We start from the raw sequence: 14,667 nt of genomic DNA on the forward strand, positions 1-14,667 counted from the left end.
CCACCCAGTCCCTCTCTTCCACAATGCCCAAGCCCTCCTAGCATAGTTCTGCTAGACCATGTTCATCCAGTTGGAGGGAGGATTCGATTTCATCTCCCTCATCGGCAGTCCATAACATTGGACAAATAGGTCTTGCAGATCATACAGAAGGGTTAGTCCCACCCCTTCCAGTCCTTCCCTCCCTCTATCCCTTCATTGAAAGGACGGCTGATGGAGGATCATTTCATCTTGCTCCGCGAGGAAGTCCTGAGGAAGTGATGGAGGTGGTCGCAGCTCACTTGTGAAGAGTAGAGCTTTCAGTCTTTCCCTACCTACACGGCTGGCTGTTGAAGACAAACTCACCACAGGCTGTTGTCTCCCACTTCCAGACTACAGCAAACCTCCTGCATTCACTGGGGTTCACTATAAATGTGCCAAAGTCACACCTGAGTGCTTCTCAGCTGCTCCAATTCATCATAGCTGTTCTGGACACAGTGCAGTTTTGGGTTTATCCTCCAGAGCAGCGAGTCCAGGATGCTTAGGTAATGATACCAATGTCTCAGCCTCTATCTTGGATTTTGGTGAGACACTCTGAGGCTGTTGGGACTCATGGCTTCCTGTATCCTGTTAGTCAAACATGCCAGTTGGCATGTGAGGGCTGTGCAGTGGGACCTGAAGTTCCAGTGGGTGCAGCATCAGGGAAATCTTATTGACACAGTTCAGATCTCGGAGGGAACTGAAACAGAACTGCAGTGGTGGTTAGTGAGCTGGGATTGGGTCAGAGGCAGACTCCTCTCCCTTCCCCAGCCAGATCTCACAGTAGTGACACGCGTCACTTCTGGAATGGGGTGGCCATCTGGGAGAGGCGACGATCAGAGGCCTTTGTTCTCCGGCGGAATCCTGACTCCATATCAACTTGCTGGAGCTCAGGGTGATCCGACTGGCATTGAAAGCATTTCCTCCTGTTGTGAAAGAGAAGATAGTGCACATGTTTATGGACAACACCACCGCAATGTGGTACTGCAACCAGCAGGGCGATGTGGGGTTGGGACCCTTTGTCAAGAGGCTCAGCGTCTCTGGACATGTCTGGTACAGCAGGGCATGATCTTGGTGGTCCAACACCTGGCAGGTTCTCTAAACGCCAGGGCGGAAAAACTCAGCCGTTGATGCCTAGCGGATCACAAATGGTATCTCCTTCCGGGGGTGGCGCAAGGACTCTTTCAGCAGTGGGGAGAGCCTTAAATTAGATCTGTTCACCTCTGCAGAGAACGCGCAATGTCAGCCGTATTGCACGTTGGAGTTTCCAAGGCGGCAATTGTTCAGCGATGCTTTTCGTCATGAGTGGAGTTCAGGCCTCCTATACGATTTTCTGCCCATACCACTTCTGCCCAGAGTTCTCAAGAACATCAAGAATGACCAGGCCCAAGTAATCCTAGGGTCTCTGGATTGGGCACCGAGAGTCTGGTATCCCGAGCTTCTCAAAATGAGTATCAATTCTCCAATCAGGCTGCCCCTTCGGGAGGATCTTCTGTCACAGCAGCAAGTGAGGGTTCACCACCCGAACCTGTCAATTCTGTGCCTTCATGCGTGGAGATTCAGCGGTGGCAGTTGATGGCTTTTGACCTTCCTCCCGAAGTCTGTAAAGTTATTTTGGCAGCCAGGCGTCCCTCCACTAAAACGGTATACGCCTGCTGTTGTAAATGCTTTGTATATTATTGTACAGAAAGGTCTGTTGATCCTCTTGATGCTTCTGTTTCTGATATCCTTCTCTATACTTTCCCTTGCCCAGCAGAGTTCTGCCTTGGGTACTCTCAAGATCTATCTTTCTGCCTTATCGGCATTCCTTCGGCTGCCTTATCAGCCTTCACTTTTCAAATCCCCTCTTGTACATAGATTTCTAAAAGGGCTTGTACATATGTTTCCCCCTATGCCTTGTGTTGTGCCCCAATGAGACTTCAATCTGGTCCATATATTTCTGATGCATTCTCCCTTCGAGCCTTTACACAACTGTCCCCTCCGGCTGCTCACCATCAAGACAGCCTTCTTAGTGGCAATAACATCTGCCAAGAGGGTGAGTGAGATGCAAGCTCTGTCATCAAAGCCACAGTATCTCACTATCTATCCAGACAAGGTGGTACTCAGAACTCATGCCTCTTTACTCCCCAAGGTGGTAACCCCATTTCATCTAGGTCAGAACATCACCCTGCCCACCTTCTTTGCTCCACTGCATCCCTAAAGGAAAAGGAATGACTCCACCGACCAGACCCAAAAAGAGCATTGTCATCCTATCTTAACCGCACAAAAGAGTTCTGGGTGGATGACCAACTCTTTGTGGGGTATGTTGGAGCAAATAAGGGTTGGGCAGTGCAGAAGCAAACCATTTCACGCTGGGTCATTCTCTGCACCAGGATCTGCTACGCATTGGCCAGGAAGCAGCCTCTTGAGGGCTCATTCTACCTGGGGCAAAGCTGCTACCACTGCACTAGCTCGGGCATTCTAATCCTGGATATTTGTCAGGCGGCAACGTGGGTATCTTTGCTCACGTTTGCAAAACATTACTGCCTGGACAATCGGTTTGGGAGAGAGACACTTTGCCCGTTCAGTCCTGTTTTTTTGCAGTTTTATATAGTGCAGGCTTGACTTGATGATATTGGAGTGCTTTATATGAGCATCAATTGCAATACACAAGAACACATTTATTTTGGTTTCAGGCATGGGGAGATCAAGTGATTCGCTTAGAATCGCAGTGTAACAAATACTCAAGTGATCAACTGGATAACAACAAAATAAATATAGCAGATAACTTAAGTGTTTTGTCGCTATTTGAGAACTCAAAAAATATGTCCTCATTTTATTTTTTTAGAGCACCAACCATAATTTCCATGGGAATAAGACCCTCTAATTTGTATAATTTCTAAAGAAAATGCTTTAGGTATTACAGTTTTGAATACATCAATATGACGTCAGTCGTGCCACAGTTTTGTAATAAATATAGAATGTTTGCAATCTAGTTGTTCATTAGAATACTTTGGGGAGGCAGAGGTCAGGGGCATGGCTGGTATAATTGAGGGCAGGGAAGAGGGTGCAACAAGTTGACCATGCTGGGCAGGTGGGAGGGGCAGTGGTAGCACAACAAACCATGAAGGAGAGGGGGAGGGGCAAAAAACTAAAAATGTAGGACAGGCAAGAGAGACTTTGGCAATATAACAGACCTTTGAGGGCAGAAGGAAGAGGCAGTAGAGCCATACATGCATACAAAACAGATTCAGGCAGGAGACTCCTGATGTTTGTGAGCCCAAAACTGCTTTATTTTATCTACCCCCTGCCTAAAATCTCCTCTTTTTCAATGTAAGTCAATGGGGAATATCAATTCCCCAGGTTTTTTTTACCTAAGTCTCCCTCTTACTAAGTTCAGGATGTTGGCAAGTATGGTACATTGGATCACGGAGGACAGGAGGCATGGGGTAGGGACATGGTCTCGGATTACAGAGGGCAGGAGGGAGATGGGCAGGGGAACCAAACTAACCTTGCAGGGCAGGTGTCCTGGGTTTCAGCAGCACAATATAGTACACAGGTCTAGCCGGACAGTAGTGCATCACAACTGACCATGGAAAGCAATGAGAAAGGGACAGGGCAATGCACATAGACAACAGAGAGTAGTGGGGAAAGAGAGAAGGGCATCAAGCTGACCATACTGGACAGACAGGAGGGACAATTGCAGCATAATGGACGATGAAGGACCAGCAGGAGTGGGCAGGTGGGAGGTGCAGTGGCACCTCAACAGAACACTGAGTAGATAGGAGGGGCAGTGGCAGGTCCATGGAACATGGTGAGCAAAAAGGGGGAAGGAGGGGTATGCACACAGACATCAGAGGGCAGGGGGAAGGAGAGTAGGGACAGCAAGCTAAGCACAGTGGCTAAGCAGGAGGGTAGTGATGAGGCATAGAATTGGGCAACGGAGGGCAGGAGTGGACAGGGAAATCAAGCTAAATGGAGGGCAGAAGCAGCACATCTGACAATGCAGGGAAGGAGGGAAGGGACTGGTGTATGGACTCTTACTACAGATGGTAGGGAGGAGGTGAATGGGGCAAAAAGCTAACTGCTCAGGACAGACAGGAAGGGCAGTGGCAGATCAACGGCCACACAAGGCTGTAATGAGGGAGCAGAGGCATGGACTTAGACAGTGAATGGCAAGGAGGGGGTGCAGGAGCAGCAAGATTGTTTGGGACCGGCACAATGCCAGGTCAGGCCCTGAGCTCACCCCGACCCTCCCCACTGTGCATTGCAATGGGCATCTTACTTAACGTTAAAAAGAGAAAAAAAAAAACTAGAAATTCACTGAAAAAACAAAGGTTACAGGAATGTTCTAGTTCGGTTCAGATTTTACATGTACAAAATCACACAAATTCAGCTGTTATCATTAGTTGTTTTAAGTGCATATAACTCGTGCACCAAGGTAACTATAACTCACGCCCTCAACATGCACTGCTATTTACAACACATATTGCATCTTCCATGGCATCTTCTGTGACATCATTGGTAATATCAGTGTAACATTTCTAGTGAAATTATTGATGAGAAAACTGTGCATTTTGAGGGCAGACAAAACTGAAGTGGTGATCTTCTGAAGAAAAGCCTTTGCCTGGGCCCAGCCCACAACCCATCTCAAATCTTGAAATCATCCCAGACGACAAGCTCGACATGACGGCCCAAGTAAACGAAGTGACCGCAATTGGCTTCCACATCCTAAGGATTTTGTGAAGGATCTTCAAATGGCTACCAGTAAACACCAGGAAGACACATAGACAGGCCCTGATTACTAGCAGAGTTGACTAAGGCAATGCACGTTACACAGGAACTCTTAAGAAGCTCCTATCCAAAATGCTGGTTTAAGGCTCATCCTCAACCTCCCTCACACCACCCAAATCACCCCACAACTTAAGGAACTTCACTGGCTCCCCATGTTCAGACAGACCCAGTTCAAACTTCTCCACACATACAGAGCACTAAACAATATGGGCCCGCTACCTCAACAGCTGCATATACTACCATCTACCTCCCAGGCACCTTCCTTCAGATGAGTTCTCACTAGCACTCATTCCCTGCATCTACAGGGAGTGCAGAATTATTAGGCAAGTTGTATTTTTGAGGATTAATTTTATTATTGAAGAACAACCATGTTCTCAATGAACCCAAAAAACTCATTAATATCAAAGCTGAATATTTTTGGAAGTAGTTTTTAGTTTGTTTTTAGTTTTAGCTATGTTAGGGGGATATCTGTGTGTGCAGGTGACTATCACTGTGCATAATTATTAGGCAACTTAACAAAAAAAAATATATACCCATTTCAATTATTTATTATTACCAGTGAAACCAATATAACATCTCAACATTCACAAATATACATTTCTGACATTCAAAAACAAAACAAAAACAAATCAGTGACCAATATAGCCACCTTTCTTTGCAAGGACACTCAAAAGCCTGCCATCCATGGATTCTGTCAGTGTTTTGATCTGTTCACCATCAACATTGCGTGCAGCAGCAACCACAGCCTCCCAGACACTGTTCAGAGAGGTGTACTGTTTTCCCTCCTTGTAAATCTCACATTTGATGATGGACCACAGGTTCTCAATGGGGTTCAGATCAGGTGAACAAGGAGGCCATGTCATTAGATTTCCTTCTTTTATACCCTTTCTTGCCAGCCACGCTGTGGAGTACTTGGACGCGTGTGATGGAGCATTGTCCTGCATGAAAATCATGTTTTTCTTGAAGGATGCAGACTTCTTCCTGTACCACTGCTTGAAGAAGGTGTCTTCCAGGAACTGGCAGTAGGACTGGGAGTTGAGCTTGACTCCATCCTCAACCCGAAAAGGCCCCACAAGCTCATCTTTGATGATACCAGCCCAAACCAGTACTCCACCTCCACCTTGCTGCCGTCTGAGTCGGACTGGAGCTCTCTGCCCTTTACCAATCCAGCCACGGGCCCATCCATCTGGCCCATCAAGACTCACTCTCATTTCATCAGTCCATAAAACCTTAGAAAAATCAGTCTTGAGATATTTCTTGGCCCAGTCTTGACGTTTCTGCTTGTGTGTCTTGTTCAGTGGTGGTCGTCTTTCAACCTTTCTTACCTTGGCCATGTCTCTGAGTATTGCACACCTTGTGCATTTGGGCACTCCAGTGATGTTGCAGCTCTGAAATATGGCCAAACTGGTGGCAAGTGGCATCGTGGCAGCTGCACGCTTGACTTTTCTCAGTTCATGGGCAGTTATTTTGCGCCTTGGTTTTTCCACACGCTTCTTGCGACCCTGTTGACTATTTTGAATGAAACGCTTGATTGTTCGATGATCACGCTTCAGAAGCTTTGCAATTTTAAGAGTGCTGCATCCCTCTGCAAGATATCTCACTATTTTTGACTTTTCTGAGCCTGTCAAGTCCTTCTTTTGACCCATTTTGCCAAAGGAAAGGAAGTTGCCTAATAATTATGCACACCTGATATAGGGTGTTGATGTCATTAGACCACACCCCTTCTCATTACAGAGATGCACATCACCTAATATGCTTAATTGGTAGTAGGCTTTCGAGCCTATACAGCTTGGAGTAAGACAACATGCATAAAGAGGATGATGTGGTCAAAATACTCATTTGCCTAATAATTCTGCACTCCCTGTATAAAGCAACAGCCGGAGGCCGTGGTTTCTCCTACACTTCCCCTTAGAAATGGAACAACCTTCTACACCACATCAGGGCCTTCTCCACACTTCTTGAGTTCCCCAAGAAGCTGAAGACCTGTCTGCCTTTCCAAATAATCACTCCCAAGAGTCAGCTGCTGTTTTAACCTGTAAAGTACCTGGATACCCTCAAAGGGACTAGTGTGCTTAACAAATACACATAAGATAACTGCTCCGATGGAAGAAGAGACAGGAAGCGATTCCACAAGCCTTCTCGGACAAAGCCACACAAGTCTTTAAACCAGAGTATGGCCAAATGGGACTGACCCACCAGGTATCTGGCAATGAGGGAGGTTGCATCACCTGCACATCAGCCATCCACCAGTCACCAGAGTCAGTGGGAGCCATGGCTTGACCCCTGCCACGTCTAGAGTCTCCAGCTTAGATGGCAGCTGCAAGCCACACCAGCGGCTGGCGTCCACCATGCGCCATAGTGACGGTGTACTCGTTGAAGCTCAACTGGCCAGTGCCGCATTCTCCTCTCACTCCTCGAATCCGTTCACACTAGCTTTGAGGGACAGAGTAGCTTCAAAGAGAGGAGACAAGATTCCCTTGTGGCCCGACACCTTCGTATGTAGGCTGCCCTGGCACCCAAGAGAGGCCACTACACAGTCACTCAAATCTCGAGCAGGCCGGGTTCAAGCTTGAGAGGGTCCAGGTGGCAGGGCCTTTAGGGGTCCCATCCCAAGGAGGCACTGCATTTTGGTTACCCCAGGTGCATGCTGAGTGACCCGGGTTCCCTACCATGAGTGCTATCTCTTGCATCATTGCTCACCTAGAGGGCCTGGCCATCATCAGCCCAGGTCGCTCATGTGTCAGTTTGGACCTCCCAGGTGCTGGAGCCTCCCCCCCCCCCTCCTTTGCCAGCTCCTCACCCAAGAACCCAGCAGCCAAACTGCTCAGCCAGCCAAGATGTACAAGAGAGGGGCCAGGGCCTGTTCCTTTAGCTCCGTTTGGCAGGCAGCAGAGGGGTCAGGCTATCACTATCAGTCACTGAAACCGCTACACTGTTAATGATCCTTCCACAGGTGCACCTATAGGACCGAATTAGTGCAAGCTTATGACCTGCTCCTACTGGGAATTCCTTGTTCACAGAAAATAACTGCAATCTCCAATCCCTACCATGAATGAGATTCAGCAGGTTACCCACACCTGTTGGCAACAGATAGACACATGCTGATCTATTCAGGGTAACATGTGTGCAGCTCCAGACATCTAATGACATCACAAACCTGTTATTGCTTGTTCTTGTATGGCTGAACACTACTTGTCCCTCTAAGAAGATGAACATCAAGCTTTGAGGGTCACATAACTTAGTAGCATGGATGACTTGTTTGTTATCAGACAAATCGCTCCACCAACTAAGAATGGCCATGCACCACCACCCACAACATTGAGAAATAGCTATCAGTCTGCCATTCCTTTCTGTGTCCGAGTGGGGTGAGGTTTCTCATGTTGAGTCAAATTAAGCCACAGGCTCCACTCCTAGTGGTCCCCTTCCATCAATTTCAGTTTTGCAACTATACTCCCCTACTCCCTCCTCACCACCAGGAAACCTAAAGACCTTGGTTCCCCACAAACTGCTCAACAGATCATGGGAATAATGCCGCTCGGCCAGTAGTCTGCATTGTTTATAGTCAGAACTACAACAGTATCTGGTCTTCAAACCCCCAACTTTCATTCTTGATTAATGAAACATTCTTGGTAATTGCTTTTGCTTTGAGTTGTCTCAGGCCAGTTCAAGAATTTTATCTCTAATATCATAATACAAATGCCCTCTGCAGAATAAAATCATTCCTATGAAAGTATTCAAGTGACTGGCCTGCTTTGAACACTTTAAGTTTTATTCCAAAGTACACGCTTCAGACACTTGTCACACTTGGTCAAGAGCATCAAGTTGGCACCGAGAGACAGGGCCTGGTACAGGCAGTAGCTCGCCTCATACTGGACCGCCAGCTTGATCCGAAGATCCAACTGTGAGCTCTTTAACTGCAGCGACTTTAATACATGCTATTGGAGCATGAATTACTATGACTGCTGGCACGAGGCATGCCCTCCAATGGATCCTTGTTAAAAGACTGAAAGTGTACTCATTCCACTTATAGGGCCTCAAATGAGTTGTGGATGGCTGTTTTTCGTCACTAACCCCAAGAGATGGGAATCAGTAATTTGCACACGGATGTGGTGACTGTTTCTTAGGCTTCCTTTCTGGAATAAAACCCTGATTATCCATTACCCATGGTCACCATGCTAGTCACTCACAGTAACCTCGAAAGCTGATAGGGCAGACATCCTATGCATAGTCGTTGTCACGGGAATGCCAATCAGCAGAGTTTAACGAGAGTCACCAAAAGGGCCAGAAGAGCCAGTGTTGGGCTTGGTCTGATAAGAGCATGCACCCTGGGAGGTCAGCGCTCAAATGCATATATTAGCTCTAAAAATACCATTGTTATCCATGTAACAGGTGGAGCAGTCAAAGGAACCACAACTGATTTAATTAGGCATTCTCAGTTACACTGTACCGACTGTGTACTTACATGTGCATGGCTTAATCTTTGAGACAAGCATATGCCACTGTCAGGATCCCCTGCTGGACCGGATGAAGAGTCATGTACCCATCCTGGACCAACCTTCATACCCCTCAGAAGCCTGGTTTGGGAGCTTCTGCTTGCCTGCAGGGGGCTGGGATGACAGGCAGTCACAAAGGCACCGGCAGGGCCCGCGTGTTCCTTGACAACAGAAGGGAGAGGTGGGCCAGGACACAGCCTGAGCAAGACATGGGAGTGCTGTGTTCTAGCGTAGGCAGCCAGGCCACCACACTGAATGGTCATTTTGAGCAGCTATGGAAATCCACTGGATGGAGAAGAGCAATGAACAGGTGTGTTTGCTCGACCACCAGGCCACTTTGTGACACGGTGGGCCAGAGAAAGGAGCCTAGGGCTGGGGGCTTCCACCCCCTCAGGCCAGTTAGAACTGTGACCTGGGGCCTGGTGAGAGCTTTGTATCCCGCACAAGCAGGAGAGGCCTCCCCCGGGCCCCAAGTGGCACAGTGAGCCATGTAACGGAGGGGGGCTCTGACCCCGGGCCCAGTGAGCACTTCTTATTCTGGGCAAGCAGTAGAGACCACCCCAGCCCGTGGTTCTCCGTCCCGGACACTTTTTTGCACAGCACCTGGAACCATGTACTTGAGGTCCTCACCCATGACCCGCCATAGCATTACCCATTCTTATAATCCATGCACACTGAGTGACAGAAGGGGACGTTCAAGAGAATGTATCCTGCTTCCTGGAGTCCTGACTCAGCTTCAACCTTCAAAATAAGCCCTAATTGGGACTTTCATGGTGGCTTGGAATTCTGAATATTGAGTTAAGTTAAGGAATTTTTTTATTTTTTATTTTATTTTAAGTGCAAAACGTCACCAGTGATGTTGGCATGACACATTTTGCATCACCTATGTAGGTGTGATAAGGGATCCCTAATTTGAATGACACCCAGCATAATGATTATTCTCCTCCTATTGTGAATTATAGGCCAGTTGTTGCAAACAGTATGACAGCTATTGTGAAGAATGTGCATAGGCTCCATCTTTGGGAACAATGTGAGTATATGACTGCTGAAAGAGTATCCATTTCTGTGTATATGCTTCACCAGTGTTGCGCTAGTGAGAGATGAATAGGGTGGACATCTTCACAGCATGTCGTCACAATTTGTTTTTGTTTAATTTAGACATGGAGCTTGATATTTTAATTAATTTAATAGAAGCAAAACAAGAATACAACTCCCAGAATTCATTGGGCTGTCACATGAAAGTACAAGACATGAAGTCTGGTTGGGAGCCTAGAGGGTTCTATATGGTGGAATGTTGTTAATGGCTCCCATTTGAGAAATATCCTGAGGAGGGATTATCACAAACATTAAATTAGGTGCTCTGATTTCTTTACCCCATTATATTTGGCTACCTATGGTGTTGTAAACTTTCTTTCCTTGCTGAGGATTTTGTTGGTTGCCCTTTTTTTTTGTACACGTTTATTTTTACGAGGAAGGAAAAAAGTAACAGTACTATTAACGCTACCCGACCTCACCAACAGAAGATGAGCTTTCAATATTAAAGACTCAGATGTGAGTATTATACTTCATAGCAGCAAAGAAAAATCACTCATTACAATGATTTGAGAATGTTACCGCCAATTTCCGTTTAGTGGCCAGTGACAGCTGATCCAGCTCTGGGCCTGATCTCTGGTCCGATGAATCTTTTATTTCTCTGTTCCAAGGGGTGAGGAGACCTACATCAAATCATTAAAATTATTTACAGTGTAACTCAGTGAGCCACACATTGAGTCCAGAGACTGAATTAAAGGACAAGGGGCCAGATGTAGCAAAATCTGAGTTTGCGACTCACAAATTGTGAATCGCAAACCCGGATGCAGGATGGTGTCCATGACACCATCTGCGAATCGCAAGGGGGTCGCAAAGACCCACCTCATTAATACTAATGAGGTGAGTCGCAATTTGCGACCCCCTTCCGATTCACAGCACTCACAGGGATGGTGGCCTGCTGGAGACAGCAGACCACCATGCCTGTGACTGCTTTTAAATAAAGCAGTTTTTTTATTTTGTATTGCAGCCCGTTTTCCTTAAAGGAAAACGAGTTGCAATACAAACTAAAAAATTTAACGTTTTTGTTTCATTTTCTTCAGAGCAGGCAGTGGTCCATAGGACCACTGCCTGCTCTGAAAAATGTTTTCAGGGCCATTCACAAAGGGGAAGGGGTCCCATGGGGACCCCTTCCCTTTTGCGAATGGGTTACCACCAGTGTGACACTGGTGGTAACTGCGAATTGCTTTGCGACCGCGGTCACAAAGCAATTCTACATCAGGATGCAAATCGCAAATAGGAGGGGAACACCCCTTCCTATTTGAGAGTCGCATTTCCATTTTGCGAGTCGGTAACCAGGTTACTGACTCGCAAAATAGGAATGGGAATGAGCATCGCAATGTGCTTTTTGCATGGTGCAAACAGCGAAATTCGCTGTTTGCGCCATGCAAAAAGCTTGCTACATCTGGCCCCTTATTTCAGACTCAAAGTCAAACTTACATAAATGAGTCTCCAAACTATTGTACAGATATACAGAACCACCAAAGGAGAATTAAAGTGTTGCACAACATTGAATTTAATCACAAAGCGCACAACCAGTATTTCAATAGCAATAATGCAGAATATCAGAAAAAGAGTCTGATGCTTAAAATCCAAAATTGAGTTATCGTGCCTGACCACTGAATCTAGATTTTTTACTACTCTAAATACTAAAGGGATTTCAGAGAAAAGGTCAGCATAACAGAACGTCTGTAGAAGTCTCTGTCAAGAGAGGTGAGAATAGCATTAAGCCTCTAAAAATAAAGTGTGAGGTATGTACCTCAGAGAGATCCACTCTGTTCGAGGGCCAAGGGGAATCTGAAATTACCACTAGCTAAACCACACTTAAATCTCGATTATTCCAGGGTCTGACAACATCTTCAAAACTTTCCACTGAAAAACAAAGTTACAAATCAGACATTTTAATTGGCATCTTAGTCCTTTCGTGTCATCTGGATTGAACCTTGGTGCACCCTTGCACTCAGGAATCTCAGAAGGGTTACAGCTGCCAACTCAGGATTCTCCTTCCATCCTTGTAACACTTCTTCTCAGGCTCCATTATCTCTTGCACACAATCGGCTCCTAATTAACCCCAGAGTTCATACCATGACACCTGCAGCTGAAGAAAATATGTAATAAAACAAGCTTTCACGTTGAAAATTAAAATAACAAGAGAACTCAGGCCTTCAAGCTAAAAAAAAAAACATGTATAAACTTTTAGTTTAAATGATTTCCACATGTTTCTCATAGTGGATATAAAACGATTATGGAAATAATGTTTCTAAAATACTGCAAAACTATGATTAAATGTGGTTTACATAAAGAGTTATATTCACACATGCACTGTAGTTATATGTATTTCAGTGCACCATGTTATATGAAAAACTGTTTTTACACGTTTGCATAGGAAGAGAATCACTCTTTTATATTGCATTCTATGAAACATAATGGCACAGCCGAGTTATCTTCTCTCAACCCTCCCTCTGATGACATATGAGGTCATCCCAAACCCACTTCATACTTAAATGAGACTCTCTAAAACTTTGTCGTTTTGAACAGTTTTCGTCTGGACTCCTCCAAACATTTCATATCATTGTAATAGTTACACAGACTGTCTTCCAACTCACTCTGCTTCTTTTCTCTTTCCACCCTTCTGGATCTTCGTTCTCTAGAAACATCTTGTCTCCAAGCAATAGAACTATTACCACTATCGAAATAATCACAATGGTCTCAACACCAAACCTACAACTCCACTTCCCAAGTTCCCAAACTATCTACATATAGCAGAAAATCCATCTCCAATAGCTTTGCCGTCCACCTGTTGCTTCCAACTCCTTCAAATCCTTCGTCAGCCCTGAAATATTGCAGATATACTTCTGAAAATCTTTACTCGTGTCCGGAGTATAAGTACAGCATTGTTGGACCTTCAGCACTCTACTCTTTTGTAAGCAACAAATCTAGCACAAGTTGATTTTGTAAAACTATTGGTCTTATCACCACCATCTCTGTGTTTACCAACAACAATGAATTTGCTATGCTAGTAGCTAATTTATCCACTATTGTAGACAGTTTTCTAATCTTCAGGTCTTTCAGAATCACTCCCACTGATGGGTTCAATGCCCCAAACCTGTCTCCCACTATTTCAGTAGCCTCGCTTAGTCCTAGGTTTCATTTTCCACACAAGAGTTTCAAGATGCTCTCCATGATAGAACTTTGGGAACACTATCACTAGATGACACATACCATGCCATCCTTTCGGCAACTTAAAATAAGCATACTGTCCACAAATAAAATACTCCAGGGATCACAAGATACTTTACATCCCAAAACAATTCACTCTTTCCTCTGACATCAAAAACATGTTCACAGTCACCTTTCCCTATGAACAATGGATCTATATAAATCTGATCAATGTGCATGCAATTTCCCCTTGTGTTGCTAATCTAAATTTAAAGCTGGTACATTCCCTTGCATTTGGTGTACTATTTCTTCCTTCTTCCATTTGTATTGTGCTATAAGATCTTTATTTGATTTGGATTTGGCTTCTTATTCCCTCCTTTGGTCTTCCGCTAAATTCAGAAATTTCTTTTCAGCCTCAGTCATTAAACAGGTCAGATTCTATCTGTGTGCATATGCAGTGTCTAAAGGTTTCAATTAAACAAAATATGTTTCTGCAATTTCTGTGCCTTTAAAATAAGGATTCATGTTCAAATGCTTAAACAAAGGAATGTCTGGAGACACTAGGTCATAATTTGAGGTACAATATTGAAAGCTTCCCTCTTTGTAAAATATACTCAATAGAAGACTACAAGAAATACCATAGGTTAATGGGATGTGATATGTGAAACCTTCTGACACAGAAGCAGGTAACTGAGAACAAACGAAGCAGTCCTTAGCATTCATCATAACCATATTTTCTGAATAATCCCTTTTAGACTCATCTAAGTGTAATGCTTTCTCATCTATCATATGATCATTATGATCTTTAGGACTAAGAGTTTGCAGGGAAATACTCAGATATAACTTATTTTCTACAGAAGGTGTAGGAGAAAATGCTCCTATTAGCAACACTACTAATATCTCAAGGGATTTAAGTAGTAAAGCACCTGTTATGTAGCAATATCTGTTTTTCTTATTTGGCTTTGTTACAACTTCAAAATCAGATCTATTATCAAATAAGTGCAGCAGCAGCAAGCATTTCTTTGTTGATTTCACCAATGCACACAGCAAACCGAGTTCAAATATTCAAAGTGAATTTAGCAGTAATATACAAATCTTTGTGAGACTTCCCTAGCCCTACTCCGTGTCCTTCTAAATGACA

At 44.9% G+C, this 14,667-nt stretch overlaps 1 protein-coding gene and 1 long non-coding RNA gene across 2 annotated transcripts in view; one reads left to right on the forward strand and one right to left on the reverse strand.

Moving 5' to 3' along the window:
* The window catches only part of CFAP47 (cilia and flagella associated protein 47), a 2,216,809-nt gene that overhangs the window by 1,158,283 nt on the left and 1,043,859 nt on the right, over positions 1-14,667 (forward strand). The window lies entirely within an intron of this gene.
* The window catches only part of LOC138250127 (uncharacterized), a 56,935-nt gene continuing 54,177 nt past the window's right edge, over positions 11,910-14,667 (reverse strand). Inside the window, exon 4 of the long non-coding RNA XR_011194892.1 lies at positions 11,910-12,465. This is a non-coding gene — a long non-coding RNA (uncharacterized lncRNA). The remainder of the gene's footprint in view (positions 12,466-14,667) is intronic.

The sequence above is a fragment of the Pleurodeles waltl genome, chromosome 8, assembly GCF_031143425.1.
Source record: "Pleurodeles waltl isolate 20211129_DDA chromosome 8, aPleWal1.hap1.20221129, whole genome shotgun sequence".
Taxonomy (NCBI): domain Eukaryota; kingdom Metazoa; phylum Chordata; class Amphibia; order Caudata; family Salamandridae; genus Pleurodeles; species Pleurodeles waltl.